The sequence below is a fragment of the Equus caballus genome, chromosome 6 (genome assembly GCF_041296265.1).
Source record: "Equus caballus isolate H_3958 breed thoroughbred chromosome 6, TB-T2T, whole genome shotgun sequence".
Lineage (NCBI taxonomy): Eukaryota > Metazoa > Chordata > Mammalia > Perissodactyla > Equidae > Equus > Equus caballus.
The window spans coordinates 94,061,695-94,079,170 of NC_091689.1; the positions used below are offsets into that span (position 1 = coordinate 94,061,695).

A 17,476-nucleotide genomic window follows, 5' to 3' on the forward strand; every position below is an offset into this window, starting at 1 on the left:
CATTGATTTAGAAGTTTTGATGGTTTAATCAAGTAAAAAGAAGACTCGATTAGTCAGTCACTTGGTAGGCTTTCATTGATTGCTACTACCTGTCAGGCACTGTTATGTGTTAGTGATGCAGAGATGAAAAAGACATGGCCCAGTCCTCAAGATGGTCACAATCTAGAGGAAGAACGTAGGGCAGATAAGTTAAAAGATAATGTGGAAGATACAGTGAAAGAGAAAAAAACAGAAGAAATTCTGGGAGTGCTGAGAGGCACTTTATGCATCTTAATAGGTGGAGAAGACGTCAGGGCAGATAAGGTAACAGCTCAGCTATATTTTAATTCATTTTGACATTTATTAAACACTTTTTAATTAGTATAGGAAGAATGATAAGTCTCCTTTCCCTTGAGCTCTCAGGGGAACTTCTGTTCTTGTGATGAGCTCATAAAAAATTAATATATGGAACCTGAGTTATTATGAAATCCATTTTCATACTCATTGTTCTGTGGATGCCTGAATATCTTGTGAATATTGGAGCCTTATATTAGACTTTGTTTTCTTTTCCTTGTATTCACTGTTTGGATGACAAGTTGTGATTTCCAAGTGAGTGATGTTTTGATGTATGGTGTGCCCAGAAAGTTTCCTTTAATAAGATTGACCTTGCAGGTCTCACTCTCTGCTCTCAGTGACATTGCATTACTGTAGGTCACCTGCGTGGCTTCTTCGCCCTTCTCTCCTAGACTTATCTCGGCAAGTCACTGCTTCCAGATGACTCAACAGAGGATGCTAAACCAAGCAGAATTCTGGCAGCCACCCTTTTGGAAAGGATTCTCAAGAAAGGTACTTAACTGAAAATAATTAAAAGCCAGAAGTTGTGATTTAAAGAAACTGAATGTCTGGGATGTTCATTCTCTTTGTCCAGTAAACAGGACTAGCTACTGCCTTTAAGCCCCACTGGAGAAAGTTTGTGACTAGAAATGCATCCTGATGGTATATTTCTTCACCTGAGAATCTCTACTAGGTGCAGCAGGGTAGACTCATTTTGTTGATTCTTAGACTTTAAAACCAGCAGAACCTGTGTACTTAGATTTACGTTTTCTTCTGTGGGGTAGACATTGGAAACCTGCACGTTCTTGAAATTGGAAAGAAGGCTTTCTAGGCGTAGAAAGCGTGTGAAAAAAGACAGATTGATGAGAAAACAATCTGGTGCTTATATAAACTACAAGCAGTTTCTTATGGTTGAGTTGCTGAGTATAAGACACTAAGCAGAGATGGCAATTATCAGGTCATGGCAGGCTTCATAGGTCACATTATGAAGTTTGGATGTTAGTTGTTAAAGGGAGTTCAGATGAGGATTTGTTGGGATGAAAAATGGAGAAAGGATTTGAAGAATGACATAAAATGGGAAGGACTTGGTTAAGTGGATACTGAAAGAGAAATTGACATCCAATTTTCTAGTGTGGAAATTTAATCCCAGCGTTTGGTGAACAGGTTATAAGTAACAAATTGGATGGGAAAGATGATAAATGGAATTTTTGGATGTTTTGAGATTGGGATGCCTATGGAATATTTAGGTAGATGTTTCTAGCAGGTGATTGGATTTCCAGCTCAGAGGTATTTTGAGAAAGAGATACAATTTGGGAGTTAAAACCAGAAAGGTGAATTAAATGACCCAGAAAGAGAGAGAAGCCATTTAGAGATGGAAATTTAGTTTAATGCCAGTTCTGCCACATATAGCCGTGTGGCTCTTAGGTGGGAGTTGGGGATGGGGTGAGATAATAAGAAAAACTTGAAACACATTAAGAAGGTGGAATTTGAAAAGGTCTTTGAATGGTGTGAAGTTAAAGTAGAAATTTAGTATGAGTATCACATTTCTGGCTTGGGCAACTGGTAGATGGTGGTGACATTCTCTAAATTATGGATTACTGGAGGGGGTAGCAAGAGACCAGGCAGGGCACTAGATAAGATTTCCCAGAATTGTGGAAGTTAAGCAAAATAATCCCTCTGACTTTTTCTACTGTAGGACATTGTTGGAGGATGGGCAAGAGGGGATTGTCTTCGAGAATCTCCTCTCCTAAAAACAGAATTGTTAAGTTACATAAGGTTCTAGCATTGTCTATGATTCTCTGATATTGATGAGAAGTTTTCCTGGTTTGTAGAAAAACGAGATGTTGAGTACATCTAGAAACCTGTGATTGTCAAAAGAAGGAATAAATACAAAGTTTTCTTTAAAGAGGGCTATTTATAAATCGTTTGCCCTACACCCAAGACATTTCAAAAAGTAAAAGATAGGTTAAATTAATATATTTTATTTAACCTTATGTATCCAGGATATTATTATCTCAACATGTAATCAAAATTTTATTAATGAGCTATTTTACATGCTTTGAAATCTAGACTATATATTACACTTACAGCTGGAGTGACTTGTGTCCTGTGACTTATTGAGCTAAAACTTGTATAGTTGGTCATCTTATTTATAGCTCATCTCAATTCATATGCTATAGTTTCATTGAGAATACTTGATATATATTTAGATTTCATAAAATCTATAGCTGGAAAAAGTAGATACACGTACCCAAGTTCTTTCAAACATACTTAAAAGTTTTCCTGTAACAGAATCAGGTATCAGTATTTAAATTTAAAAGAATATTTCAAGAAGAATATGGAAGCCAAAAATCATAATCAGGAGATGCAAATTAATCATTTGTATGAGATGCATGTAGCCATCATCATTGTCTTGGCTGTATACTATTATAAAATAATTTGAATATGTGCAGCAGGAAACATATGTTGAATATGTTGAAGAAGGAAAGTTCATTATTACTTTGCTTATAATAGTAAAAAACTGAAAACAATCTTAATGTCGATAGATGGTGGAATGGATAAACTGTGGTATGTTTTATAATAGTATGCAGCCAAGACAATGATGATGGCTACATGCATCTCATACAAATGAATCTCTGAGTCATCACAGAAGTCCCCTTTTCCCTCCTACTGGACTGGTTGCTGCTTTTCAGGCTCCTCTCCCATCTCCTCCCCCTTTGCTTGGTCTCTTCGTATTGGATGCCCTGACCTTAGGAGCCAGATTTCTGTCTCCAGCCTTGACTCCTCCCCTAGGTCCAGAGTTGCTACTTGATAGCTCCTGTTGGATGACAAAAGGTTTTTCAAATTTTATATAACCAAGACAAAGCTCTCATTTCTGTTTCCTTGCCTCCAAACCTGTTCTTTCTCTAGTCTTTTGGTAAATTACACTACATAAGTCCATTGCTTATGCTGAAAACCCAGAAGTTATTTATTTCTTTTTCCCTCAATTCCTACATTCAACTAGTTAGTAAGTCCTTTCAGCTCTTTCATATCTGTCTGTCTGGCTGTCTTTATCTCCAGTCTATCCATTCTCCTGACACCATCACTTTGTTTTGCCTGGATTGCTACAAAAACCTCTTAAATTGGTCTCCTTGTTCCCTGCCCAGATTCATTTTCCACACAGGAATCAAAGTTGTCTTCAAAAACATGTATCAGAACATGTCACTCCTTAAAATAAAATCCTCCAGTGATTCCCACTGCATTTAGAATTAAAGTCCAGATTTCTTGTCATGGCCTCCAGGGCCGTCTGTGAACTGGCCTGTGCCCATCTCTTCAAATATTTCTCCTATCAGGCCTCTTTTGCTTAACTCTCTTCACCCAGCCTGGTGTACTTTCTATTCCCCCCCTTTCCCCCCCAATACGCTTCCCACCTCAGGGCCTTCATGCTTGTTCTCTCTGCTTAGAATACTGTGCCTCTGGGCCTAGATCTTTGCATTTGATAAAATCCAATTTATTTTTTCTTTTGTTGCTTGTGTTTTTGGTGTTTAAGAAACCATTGCCTAATCCAAGATCCTGGATTAGGTCATGATTACTCCTGTTTTCTTCTAATAGTTTTATTATTTTTATTGTTACATTTAGGTTGTTGATCCATTTTGAGTTAATTTTTTTAATATTGTGTGAGGTAAGGGTTCAACTTCGTTGTTTTCTATCATGATATCCATTTGGGGTGTCCAGCACCATTACTTGAAAAGACTATTCTTTCCCCCGTTGAATTATCTTGTCATCCTTGCTGAAAATCAGTTGACAGTAAAAGTGAAGGTTTATTTCTCAATTCTAGTCCACTTATTTATCTATTCTTATGTCAGTACCACGCAATATTGATTGCTACAGCTTTGTAGCAAGTTTTGAAATCAGGTAGTGTGAATCTCTGAACTGTCTTTTTCTTTTTCAAGACTGTTTTAGCTATTCTGGATCCTTTGAATTTCCTATGAATTTTAGGATCAGCTTCAGTTACTGCAAAGAAGCCAGCTGGATTTTTGATGGAGATTGTGGTGAATCTGTACATCAATATGCAACATGGGGAGTATTGCCATCTTAATATTAAGTGTTCCGGTACATGAAAATGGGATGGCTTTCCATTTAACGTTTTCTTTAATTTCTTTCAACAATGTTTTGTAGCTTTCAGAGTATAAGTTTTGTACTTCTTTTGTTAAATGTATTCTGAATATTTTATTATTTTTGATGCTGTTATATATGGAATTTTAAAAATTTTATTTTCAGGGTCCGGCCTGGTGGTGCAGCAGTGAAGTTTGCATGTTTTGCTTCAGTGGCCTGGAGTTCACTGGTTTGGATCCTGGCTGCAGACCTAGGCGCTGCTTGTCAAGCCATGCTGTGGCAGGCGTTGCACACGTAGAGGAAGATGGGCAGTAGAGGAAGATGTTAGTTAGCTCAGGGCCAAGCTTCCTCAGCAAAAAGAGGAGGATTGATGGCAGATGTTAGCTTAGGGCTAATCTTAAAAAAAATTTTTTTTTTTATTTTCAGATTGTTCATTGCAAGTGTATTGAATACAATTGATTTGTGTATATTGGTCTTGGTTTCTGCCACCTTTTTTGAACTGTTTATTAGTTCTAGTAGGTTTTAGTGAGTTCCTTAGAATTTCCTACATTTAAGATCATGCCATCTGCATATAGAGTTAATTTTACTTATTCCTAGATGACCTTTTTTTTGGCCTAAATGCCTTGGCTAGAACCTCTAGTACAATGTTGAATAGAAATGGTGAGAGCAGATTTCCTTGTTGTGTGCCTAATCTTAAAGGGAAAGCATTAAGTCTTTCACCATTAAGAATCATGTTAACTGTGGGTATGTTGTGTCTTCATTTTCATTAATCTCCAAGTGTTTTCTTATTTCCCTTATCAAGCTGAGGAAGTTCCCTTCTATTTCTAGTTTGCTGATTGTTTTTATCTTGAAGGGATGTTGGATTTTGTTAAGTGCTTTTTCTGTGTGTATTGAGACCATCATGTGATTTTTGTCCTTTATTCTATTGACAATAGGGATTGATTTTCAAATTCTAAACCAACCTTGCATTCCTGGGATAAGTCTCAGGTCATGTTCATGGTGTATAATCCTTTTTATATTTTGCTTTGCTAGTATTTTGTTGAGGATTTTTGCATCTATAGTCATAAGAGATATTTAGTCTGTAGTTTTCTTTTTTTGTGAGGTCTCTGGTTTTGTCATCAAGGTAATCCTAGTCTCAGAATGAGTTGGGAAGTGGACCCTCCTATTCTTTGGAAAAATTAGTGAAGAACTAGTATTAATTATTATTTTTAATGTTTAGTAGAATTCACCATTGAAGTCATCAAGCCTGGGCCTTGTAGATAGTTTTTTGATTACTAAATTGATCTTTTCACCAGTTATAGGTCTATTCAGATTTCCTGTTTCTTGAGTCAGTGTCAGTAGTTTGTGTCCCTCTGGGAACTTTTACATTTCATGTATTACTTAATTTGTTGGTATATAGTATTTCCTTATAATCCTCTTTATTTCTGTAATGTCAGTAATAATGTCTCCTCTTTCATCAGTGATTTTAATAATTTGAGTCCTCTCTCTTTTCTTGGTTAATCTAGCTACAAGTTTGCCACTTTTGTCGATATTTTCAAAGAATCAACTTTTGGTTGGTTGTTGATGTTGTCTTATTGTTTGTCTCTTCTCCATGTCACTAATTTCCACTCTAATCTGTTATTTCCGTCCTACTTGCTTTGGGTTTATTTTGCTCTTTTTCTTCTAGTGTCTTTAGGTGGTAGTTTAGGTTATTGATTTGAAATCTTTCTTTTTTTAATATGTGCATTTACAGCTATAAATTTCCTTCTAAGCACTGCTTTAGTTGTATCCTATAAGTTTTGGTACGTTGTGTCTTCATTTTCAGTCATCTTAAAGTATTCTAATTTCCCTTGTGGTTTCTTTTGTAACCCATTGGCTATTTAGAAGTTTGTTGTTTCATTTCCACACATATTTGTGAATTTCCCATATTTTGTTCTCTTATTGATTTCTAATTTTATGTGGTTGGATAACATACTTTATTTGATTTCAATCATTTTAAGCTTTTTTTGAAGCCTGTTTTATGGCCTAGCATATGTCTACCCTCAGAAATGTTCCATTTGCACTTGAGAAGAATATGTATTCCGCTGTTAAAAACTCTGGGTCACCAGGGGTCAGCAGATGCTCCTTAGGCCACCACTGGCTCCCACATTTGATTATATCTTTGATTTTCTGCATTTGTTTTTGTTTTGGCGCTCTAAGGATTCCCCTTATTTTATTGCCAGATCAACAATTCACTTAAAAAGATGTTTTTCATGTTTAATCCAGTAAAAAAAGATTTTTATAATGGGACGTTTACTCAAGATGTCTTGTTCCAACATATTGTGGAAATAAGTTCTGTTATACTATCCTTATTGCCCCCATCTTTGAAAATCATTTATCTCTTTAAAGAAACACAATTCGGGGCCGGCCCCGTGGCTGAGTGGTTAAGTTTGTGTGCTTCGCTGTGGCGGCCCAGAGTTTCACTGGTTCGGATCCTGGGCGTGGACGTGGCACCGCTCGTCAGGCCACATTGAGGTGGCGTCCCACATGCCACAACTAGAAGGACCTGCAACTAAGATATACACCTATGTACCGGGGTGATTTGGGGAGATAAAGCAGGGGGAAAGAAGAAAAGATTGGCAACAGTTGTTAGCTCAGGTGCCAATCTTTAAAAAAAAAAGAAAGAAAGAAAGACAATCCCACTCTTGTGATTGGTGCCTGAGTGTTCAATAGGGATATTCTGTTTTGGATGGTGATTTGATGGATAGGTACCCCGATAGCACCTGGGAATAAATTCAACAAGAAACATGTAGGACCTATGCAAGGAAAACTTTCCTGAAAGAGATCAAGGAAAACAAATAAATGGTGACGTATATCATTTTTCCTTGACAGAAAGACCGAATGTAGCAAATAGGCTACCTAATTTTTCCTAACTAGTAAAGAAGTTTAATGCCATTCCAATAAAGGTTCCAACAGATTTAAATTAATTTCTAGGGAATTTAAATGGATTTGTAGGATATCAGCTGTGAGGATAAACAAAAAAGATAGTAAGTTTTCTAAAAATATTAATAAGGAGAGACTAGCCCTCTAAGATATTAAAGCAAATTAAATCTGTGTTAACACTGTTACATAAATATATAGGCAGGCAATAAATGCCTTGAAACAGATACTTATCTGAGCATAACTTGGGATACCAGAAGTTCACTTAAATCCACTTAATTCAGGGACCGAATCTTCATAATAGTTTCACTTGAACTTTAACTTGAAAGTTTTTGCTAAAATTACAAAAATAAACTTATTTTTCATATAACAAAATTAACTTATATTTTAACTCTTAGAAATAATTTTTTTTGCCACTTTTTCCATGACAAAATTATTTGCAACATGAAATGATAATTTTCAGTTCATGTTTGATTTCTGCTTCATAGTCGAATTATTTTACAAAAATTTCCTAGATTTCATCCATTTTTGTCAGGGTGTCTCTCTAGCCAAATCATTCCTTTATGCACTTCTTGTGTCATTGTCCTTTTGTGCTTGGCAATTGTCCTTTCATTGCTAACTGGACTAATACATTCTGTGGCTATGCTTGTGATTTGAATAGTTCTCCATCATCGTTATCAGCTTCATAAAGTCCTACATATTGTGTGACACTTGTTCACTTGTGGATTTTCATTGCACTTGCATTGTGTTTTTGAATGACAATCTGCAAGACACTGGCAAACACAAACATTAGCATAGATGGTACTGTGAAGCATTTGAGGAGGCACTGACTTTTTAAAGAGCACTTTTGTAAGAGTATTTGTTATGATTTAACATAACAAGTTATATGGTTAAGGAATACTTGAATTATGAGGACAGCGTATATAAGAATTCAGTATATGATAAAAGCTTTAAAATTAGTGGGAAAAGGGGATCATTCCATAAAAGTTTAAAAAGATTAAGAGAAAAAGTTAGAGCCCTAATGTAAGTAGTGCCAGAGCTTATGGCTCCTGCAACTTTGTCTCCTTAGAGGAGGCACAGACCCTTTGGCTTGTGGTAACTTAGACAATTTAATGATTAGATACTTCCACACTGTGAGAGTCAGTCAGTTTCCTCATACTAACTTGACCGAGAGGAGGTATCTTTCACAAAGATTTCATACGTCCCATAACGCACACGTTCAGTTGTGGGGTTTTGGGGTTTTTTTTTGAGGAAGATTAGCTCTGAGCTAACTGCTGCCAATCTTCCTCTTTTCGCTGAGGAAGACTGGCCCTGAGCTAACATCCGTGCCCATCTTCCTCTACTTTTATATGTGGGATGCCTACCACAGCATGGCATGCCAAGTGGTGCCATGTCCGCATCCGGGATCTGAACCAGCAAACCCCGGGCCGCCGAGAAGCGGAACGTGTGCACTTAACCGCTGTGCCACCGGGCCGGCCCTCAGTTGTGTTCTTGAAGTTCAGTCTCCTCTCCTTACCACAGCAAGCTCCAGGACAAAGGGCAGGAGGATGGTTCTCAGATGCTTATTTTGTTCAGGGCCCCTCTTTGTATTTAACAGTCACAGTTGGGCTTCTCTACATCACTGCCAGCATCTGATTCATAGAACCCAGGTCACATGTCAGCGGAAAAGAGATCCTGTCAGAGGAACATGATCGGTATCAGAGCCATTCTGGGACAGAACTTCCCAACTAGTGCTCCACAAAGGCTCTTACAGATGTACTGAGAAAGGAGCCTTTGGAGTGGTAAGAGGACCTGGAGTGAAGAGCCCAGGGCCTAGTGACCTCTGGCAGGCTGCTAAGCACACTTGCCTTTTAACCAGCACACTCTACAATGATTATCCTTTTCTGTCAAGGACAGGAAGTAGAAAAGGATGGGGGAGTGTTGTTCTAAGCAATTAGCTGGAAACAATGAGAACATGAATAATATCCTGGGAACATAGAGTCGTTTGTTTTAGGGAAGAGAATAGCAGATTGTAGTGGAGAATGGATACCCTGATAAATTCCAGGAATTTAGGAGGAATAAAGAGAAATAATCATAAAATAACTAAAAGGAAAATCAGAGGAAAAGATTTGATGGAGGGTTAAGCACAGAATCAAATCATAAAGAAAAATGCTACATGCTCGTTATATTAAAATAAAAATCGGGCATCCAGAAATTCTAAGATCAAATTAAAAGACAAGGAAATGGAAAGATATTAGCAAATAAGATTTGCAGTAGTACTCTGCAAGTAAAAATTATTCTAACATAAAAAGACGAACATCTCAATAGAAAAATAGTCAAATGATATCAGGAAATGATCTACAAATGAGGAGCTTCAAATGCTCAACAAATACATGAAACATTCAGCCACAGAGATAAATGCAAAATAGTCAACAATTGAGAAAGTTTTTTGACATAAGAAATTTGACAGATTTTACTTAAGTTTAGGGAAAATAGGCCCCTTACATAAATGCTGGTATTTTGTGTAAAGTGATGAGCATTTCTGTAGGTCAATTTGACAGTACGTAAATGTTTTTATCTTCATACCCTTTGACCTTATATTTTAATTTTTAGGAATTTATTCTGAAGAAATTATCAGAGACAACATGAGGATGTATGAAAATGACGTTCATTACAGCTTTTTACTGTGATAAAAATTAGAAACAACTGAAATCTACACAAATGAGAATAAATAAATAATGGATTATAGATTGTCATATGATGGAATCATGGGCAATCATTAAAATAATGTCTTTGAAGAATATTTAAGATGAGGAAAATATGTGCTGCTTAAATTGCATATACATTGTTTTAAATATACTATATTTCATTTAAGATATTGTTAGTTGGAAGAGACACCACTTTTTCTGGTACTCAGAAAGACAGCCACCACCACAGAAATCACACCCCAGGATGTGGATGCTGATCAAAGACCCTGGCATAAAGCTAAACCTCGGAGTCAGAGGAAAGGAGAACTAGACTTGTCTCTGGAATCCGGCAGCAGAGAAACCAGCTGGTCCTCATTCAGATTATAGTTTCAGTTCCTAGCACTGAAGCCGGGTACTTGAGGGTTACTGTAGATACTCAATAAGAACATGATTGCCTTTTGACCTTGTTCCAAACATAGACATGGATGACTCTTGTCAATTTGCTGTTTTCTTGTTAACTTGAGAGGTGACTTGGGTCTCAAGGATTTGTTTCTTTTGCAGAAGAGAATGCCTTTGGTGGAGGTCATGATCACCAGATGGCTGGCCCTCAGTTGTCGTTGACACCCAGAAGTCAGATTGCCCAGACACTTATCTGGAGTATCCCCTTTGATTCTCCGAAGCTCCTCTTGCCAAGCCCCTTAGCTCTATAACCACCCCCCCCACCCCACCCCACCCCCCCGCTTTTTGCTCTGGTTAAGACAGCTTTGAGCAAACCCATGCTCCCACCTTCTCATCTTGGCCAACTTGTATGGGGCCTTTGTCCATCTCCAAGCACTGTCGTCTCAGTGTTTGGCTTGCCACACATTGGGCACCCAAACTTGAGATTAAGAGGTTCGGTATCACCGCCAGCCTGGCCTGGTCCAAAAAGCTTCAAGCAAAGGGAATTTAAAATGTTCACAGTTGGTAGTTCCCCCCCAGACAGAAGAAACATCAGTCCTCTGGCAGAAATGGGATTTAATACAGGGAGACAGCAATTCTATTTTTATAACTTTGACAGTGATTCTTTTAGGACATCATTGATTCTAAAATGAATTTCTATATCAGAGTGGTTGAAAGTGAAAAATTGTGTGTCTAGAGTGAAAGGAGTATGTTATATACATACAATTGGAGGGAAATACTGAGATTTAGCAGTGAAGTTCAATCTGTTGGAATACGTATGTATTTTGCAAAATTTCTCCATGAGTATTTGTTATTGTATTCAAATATTTACTTTGATTATAATTCCCATAATTCTCTCCATTTTCTTCATTTGCTCTTCTCTACTAGTATATTTTGAATACTACCAACCTTTGGTGATGAAGCTCGGACATTTTAGACTTTTTATAATTTCAGCACTGTGGAAAAGAGCTATGTTTAGTTTGGCTGCAGAATTGTGGGTTGTTCCTATTATGAAAGGTCTTCATTGAGACCTGCATTGAGAGAGGGGGACAAAGGAGGAGTGGTTAAGAGCACAGTCTCTGGAGTGAGACCCAGGCTCAGATTTCAGCTTTTACACATTCTGGTCAAGTGACCTTAGGCAAGTTATTTAAGTAGTCTAAGACTCAGTTTCCTCATTTTTAAAACAATGGTAATTGTGCAGTTGAGAGAATTAAATGAAATAATATAAAATGCCCGTCATATAATATCCCTGTTGCCATTTCTCAATCAGGCTGTGTGAGACCAACTGCTTGATAACATGGTTTATTTTGAACGTTCCTTCGCTGTTCTTCATTGGAGTCCCCTTAACGATGCTCATGCATAAGAGAGACATTTACAAAACTATAATCTTTTCAGTGCTTCCTTTTTTAAATGGCATATTCCCTATTCTAGCAAATAGAAAAAGGGGTGCACTCTTGAAGAGCATAACCTTGATGCAGAAACCAAACAAAGGGAAAATTTATAGGCCAATCTCACTGAATAAAGATACAAAAATCCCAAACAAACCAAAATGGTCAGCAAACCAAATCCTGCAACATAAATAGGAATTGCGCATCATGACCAAGTTGGATTTATTCCAGGAATGCAGGAGGGTTTGACATTAGAAAATGTATTTTGTCACATTAAAAAAAACCATGAAATAAATATGATCAACTCAGATTGATGCAGTAAAACCATCTGATAAAATTCAACATCTATATATCCTTTTGTAAAAAAGTAATTCTTAGCAAACTAGGAGGAGAAGGAAACTTGCTAAATCTGATAAAAGATAACAAAAATCTAAAGTAAGCAGCATATTCATGGTGAATTCTCTGGTATATCCCTATCAGGTGCAGTTTTGAATGCCCAGAAGTTTTGACATCTTCCTTTATTTCTACAAGTGGTGGTCATTCTGCATTATTAACTACGTTCGTTCTTTTGAAACTAATGTATTCTCCCTTTTTACTTGACTTTGAAACAGTATACCTTATCAGTCTCTCTTCTCTCCTAAATTAGTCATTTTATTGTTAGTTTTCCCCAACTGTTGTGTCCAAAAATTTTTCCTTTTTATGTTCACTGCTTCGGCTTCTAAAATGCAGAAAATCTATATGTAAGTTTATTTTTCTCAACGTAAATAACATTGAGATCAGATCCCAACTATGACAGGGTTCAGGAATTAACCATCCTTGGAACTAGGGTAATGTCACTCTTTACACTGGTGTCAGCCTGACTGGAATGGGCCAGTTGTGCTTCACCAGTGGAAGACATTACATCTTGAAGATGTCTACAGTCAGTCCGGTGCTATTAAAAATGTTCCTTAATGTGACTCTAAACATGTAGGCTGATATAATCTTTCAACTGTAGGCATCTTAGAAATTAATTTTATGTGATATATACCTGGTAATAATGAGGCTCTGTTGTATGGTATACATTCCTGGAAGATAACAGGAGCAATAGAGATGAGTGAGAAGCAGACAATGAGCAAGAGAGTCTGTTTCCATGAGCAGTTGTGTGGGTTGTTGAATCCTTACAGGCAAAGAGCTAGCCATGAACCTTGTTGATTGGCCACTCATTCTGTTATTTATCTTTATGAATTAGACATTGTTTCACATTTAAATAAACCGTATTTCAATATGTCACATTTAAATAAAACCACATTTTCAAAAATTAGAATGTATCATATCTAAATAAAACTCAAAATTATATTAAAAAATTACCATTTTCATTTTCCACTATGCTTTAATAACATGGAAAAATCAAAATTGCTTTTCTTGGTTTTCCCCGAGGACAGCTAAATATACTTAAAACACTTAGTTATAAAACAACCTTATCAAACATGGAGATTGGTGGAATAAAAATTGCCCCATGCAATTGAAATGTTTAGAGAAGTTTGCTATTTTCATTATATTCAGAAAAAATGTGTACTACAATAAAGTATATCATAATGTGTATCATATTCTAAGATTAGTACAGAAAATTCCTATTTACCTGGAGTAATTTTTAAAGATATGTCTGGATAAATTTAATATTCTAGTTACCTAAGAGTTATAACCTGATTCAAAAATAACCAATTTTCTAAGAATACAATAAAATATTCACAGTGCTAAAACTATGAGGAGCTTAATCTAGTCATTGATGACTCAGGAAGCAACTCAGAATCTTGCAGTGCCTCGTTTCATAGTAAACCTCACTTGTCAGAGAGTAAACTGAAAATTCGTGTTATTTGAATTTCCTGATTATTTGGATTATGAGTAAGCATGTATATTTTGTAAAGGCCATGAAAGCTGTGTCATATATTCTCTCATGTATTTTCCTATAATCTTTTCCACCCCTGTTAAGGGCATTATAGAAAAGAGAAGTTGAAACTTTTACTCTTCAGTTAGAAAGCAGACATGAAAATTACTCTGGTTACTCTAAACAAGAGTTTCTCAAAGCATGAGCTGCAGACCACCTGATTTAGAGTCATGTAGCGTACTTGTTAGAGAATCATCTAGGATACTTGTTAGAAATGCAGATTGCTGATTCTTTCACCAGACCCGTTGAATCACTGTATCTGGGAAAGACCCCAGGATAGTAACATGCTCTCCAGGTAGGTAATTCTGATAGTAGTTAAGTCTGAGACTCATCGCCAAATGGCTTCTGGATCTGAGAGATCAACCTAGGGAGAATTATCGGGGAGCACCAAAATAATTCCTCCTGTAAATGTTGATACAGAAAAAAAGTGACAAAGATTGAAATGGGTGTGCTCCTTCCCACAGAGTACAACAACAGGAAATAGTATGTTCTGCTGTCAGACCAAAGGGATTTTAGAGGCAAAGGTGGAAGTAGTTCAGAGCTATTTCATTCATGTTTATAACATCGCTACTTACTTAATGTATAGAGTTTCCAATGTATTTTTCCTTATTGAGGTAAAGCAACATAAAATTAGCTGAGCATCATTAGATTCATTTAGGAAATGTTTTTATTGTTCTGATGCTTTATTTTTACTTCAAACACTATAATAAATGTCTCTTTAGTGTTTCCTTCCACTAAATATCTTGAGTTTTCAGAGCTTTGGTTGTGATATAGTTACATATTTTCATTAATGTGAGCCAATTTTACTTGTAGTTCCAACTCTGTCTGTTACCACCGGGAGCAGAATATGATGGTTTTTAGAAGGAACTAGCTTTTGGGTTTTTATTTCATTTTATGCCACTGTGGGAAGATAAGCGGCTGATAGTTTTATTTGGTCTATTAGTTTTCTCTCTGAGAGTTGAAAATACATAAATTCTTCCTTAGCCATCTCCCTCCTTTCCCCTTTAGCTGCCCTCCCTTCCCCCAGTTTAAAGGCTAGTCAACAGCATTTATTGAGCATTCATTACATTATGGGGAGTTGTAAAAGAAGAATCTTGCCTCCTTTTTTAATTTTTCCTTTTTCTCCCCAAATCCCCCCAGTACATAGTTGTATATATTTTTAGTTGTGGCTCCTTCTAGTTGTGGCACATGGGACGCCGCCTCAGCATAGCCTGAGGAGTGGTGCCATGTCCACACCCAGGATCCGAACCCGCGAAACCCTGGGATGCTGAAGCAGAGCCCGCGAACTTAACCACTAGGCCACGGGGCCAGCCTGGCCTCCTTTTCAAAGTTCTCTATTACTGTTGAGAATTTAGTCAGTATCCAAGCCCCACCCAGTCTTGCTCCATATCTCTCCTACCCAAAAATCTGCAATACTCACTTTTGCTCAGGACCAGCCTTCACTAAGCCACAGGCCAATCCTGAAGGTTGGCCTTACTTTCTCCTCCATCCATCTTCTGTAACATGCTCCCCAGGGCTGTGGGCTGTGGGCCTTTTGTGGCCTCTGGGTTCACTGTGGGCTGTTCTTGGGTACTGTCGCTCATCAATTGACTCCTTGTCCGCCCCTGTATGTACAAGAGGAGTGAGATGAAACCAGACCCCTTTTTCCTTGCTATCTTGACCTTTTCAGCCTCCACAAAATGAGACATCAGGGCCTGGTGAAGGTCATTTCAGAACAGAATTAGAAAGTAGGAGAGAGAAGAGTTCAAGATCTGCAGCTCTGTTTTGGATTTTCACTTACTCACCCAAGGGATGGTAAGACCTTAAGGGTCTTAAGCTTTTAGACAGAGAAAGTCCTTGAATGCTCCTGCCTTTCCTGCCTTCAGGTTTGTATTACCACCTCAAATGGATTGCTTCTTTTGATTCTTTCAGCTGCCCCTACTCCTCCAGTGAAAGGGACCTCATTGTCTGAGCCTTTCTTCCTTCCCACCCATACCATACGCTGTCCAATCAAGTAAGGCCACAGGCTTGGCTGCACAGGCAAAAACTTCCCTGCCCAGGCTCTCACACTTGTGAGTGCTTATGTGTAGGTAGGGAAGATGGACGGACAGACTGTGGGTCCTCCAATTCATGTTTTTTATTCAGTATTCTCTCCAGGGCAACCATGAGCTGGTGGTTCCTTTGCTGATTAACCCACATGTTAAGGACACACACAGGCACACACATTCACGTAGATTGTACTGGATACTGCAAAACTCGTAGATTGAGAATAGAATATAGCCACAATATTAGTAAGGCTTATGCCCTGGCTGGAAAAGAAATAGGTCTGTAAAGAATTATTTAACATCTTTATTGGTTTTTTCAAGATCCACAAAAGAGCTGGACCACCTCTTAATGACTTTCTCTCCATTTCACAGTGGTGACACAGCACACACTGTTTGTTTCAGAATCTGCCTCAGAGAAATACGGGGATGACAGTAGGAATAAGTTCAGCAGCTTCTTTCTAGGGTTGCCAAATTTAGCAAATAAAAATATAGGATGCCCAGTTAAACTGGAATTTCAGAGAAATCGTGAATACTGTTGTAGTGTAAGTATGTACACCTCATTTGATATTTAGGCTATACTAAAAAATTATTTGGTATTTATCTAGAATTCAAATTTATCTAGGCATCCTGCGTTCTATCTGGCAATGCTGCTCCTCCCATATCTCCTCATTCATGTCTAGTCTCACTGCTACCATCTGAGGCTAGGGTGTCTCGTGACCTCGAGCCTTGTCTGTACTTCCTTGGATGGCTTTCCCAACACTACTCTCCTCTCATCTACCTCATAGCCTGCAACACACTAAATTTTTTAGATGCTAAATTCATCAAGTTTCTCTTCCACACAAGAAATTACAATGACTCCTATTGCTTTCCAAAGTGATTTTCAATCAGTGTGAAATTGTATACCAAATATTGTGTGTGTGTGTGGTGTATATGCATTTTCCTTGGCGAAACTTTTTTTTTAAAATCAGAATCTTGAGGTATCTTCAAGATAAACTTCAAGACACAAACTGTGGCTTACACAAAGAAACAAAAGTGAGTGAATATAGAAAAATGCACCTCGCCTCAATCATAACTTTTGCTGTTTAGACATCAGTAGTTTGAAAGTCCCCTCATTGTGTCCTTCAACTCCCACCAACATCTTGCAGAATAGGCAGGGCAGGTATTAGTACTTTCATTTCAAAGATAAGGTAACCAAACCCCAGAGACAGATTGTTAAGTCTTACACAGCTGTTACATGGCATAGCCCAGGTCTGAATAGAAATCTGCCAACTGTAAGTTTATTTCTCTCTCAACTTTTATGTCCACCAGCTTTAAAAAATATAAAATCAACATTTGCACAATACTTGAAACAACAGCTTTAAAACCCCTGTGTATCTATTTGAGCCTCACAGAGGTTCCTCTCCATCTCTGAAGAGATGTCCTATTCCCCTCTGTCTGGTGGACCTTGTCACTTAGCTGTCCTTTATACACCACAAAGATTGGGTCTTTGGCCATTTGACTTCTAAGAATGGCTTTTCCGTGTGGTCACAATGAAACTGACTTCCAACTTAACGTGCCCAAAACTGAGCTGCTAATATACTCCCCACCAGCTCCTCCAAAGTCATCCCTGTCTCAGGAAATGGCAATTCGGTGACCCTCAGGCAAAAAAAAAGAAAAAAGTATAGAGACATTCTTCTTTCTTTCCCGCCCCTGCATTTGGGCTGTCAGCAGAGCTTGTGGGCCCCTCCTTCC

The 17,476-nt window shown here is 37.7% G+C and overlaps 2 long non-coding RNA genes across 8 annotated transcripts in view; one reads left to right on the forward strand and one right to left on the reverse strand.

Annotated features, from left to right (window-relative positions):
- Positions 1-17,476, reverse strand: part of LOC102149168 (uncharacterized) — a 35,370-nt gene that overhangs the window by 12,257 nt on the left and 5,637 nt on the right. For 3 of the 7 annotated variants that reach the window (XR_011439799.1, XR_011439801.1, XR_011439804.1), the window contains one exon: positions 15,142-15,325. This is a non-coding gene — a long non-coding RNA (uncharacterized lncRNA). Of the gene's footprint in view, positions 1-10,965; positions 14,124-15,141; positions 15,326-17,476 lie in introns of those variants that run through there. The other 4 variants (XR_011439802.1, XR_011439800.1, XR_002808865.2 and 1 more) reach the window with 3 other exon arrangements.
- On the forward strand, positions 725-10,447 carry LOC138924704 (uncharacterized). The gene is made up of 2 exons (XR_011439808.1): positions 725-825; positions 9,898-10,447. It is a non-coding gene; the product is annotated as an uncharacterized lncRNA (long non-coding RNA).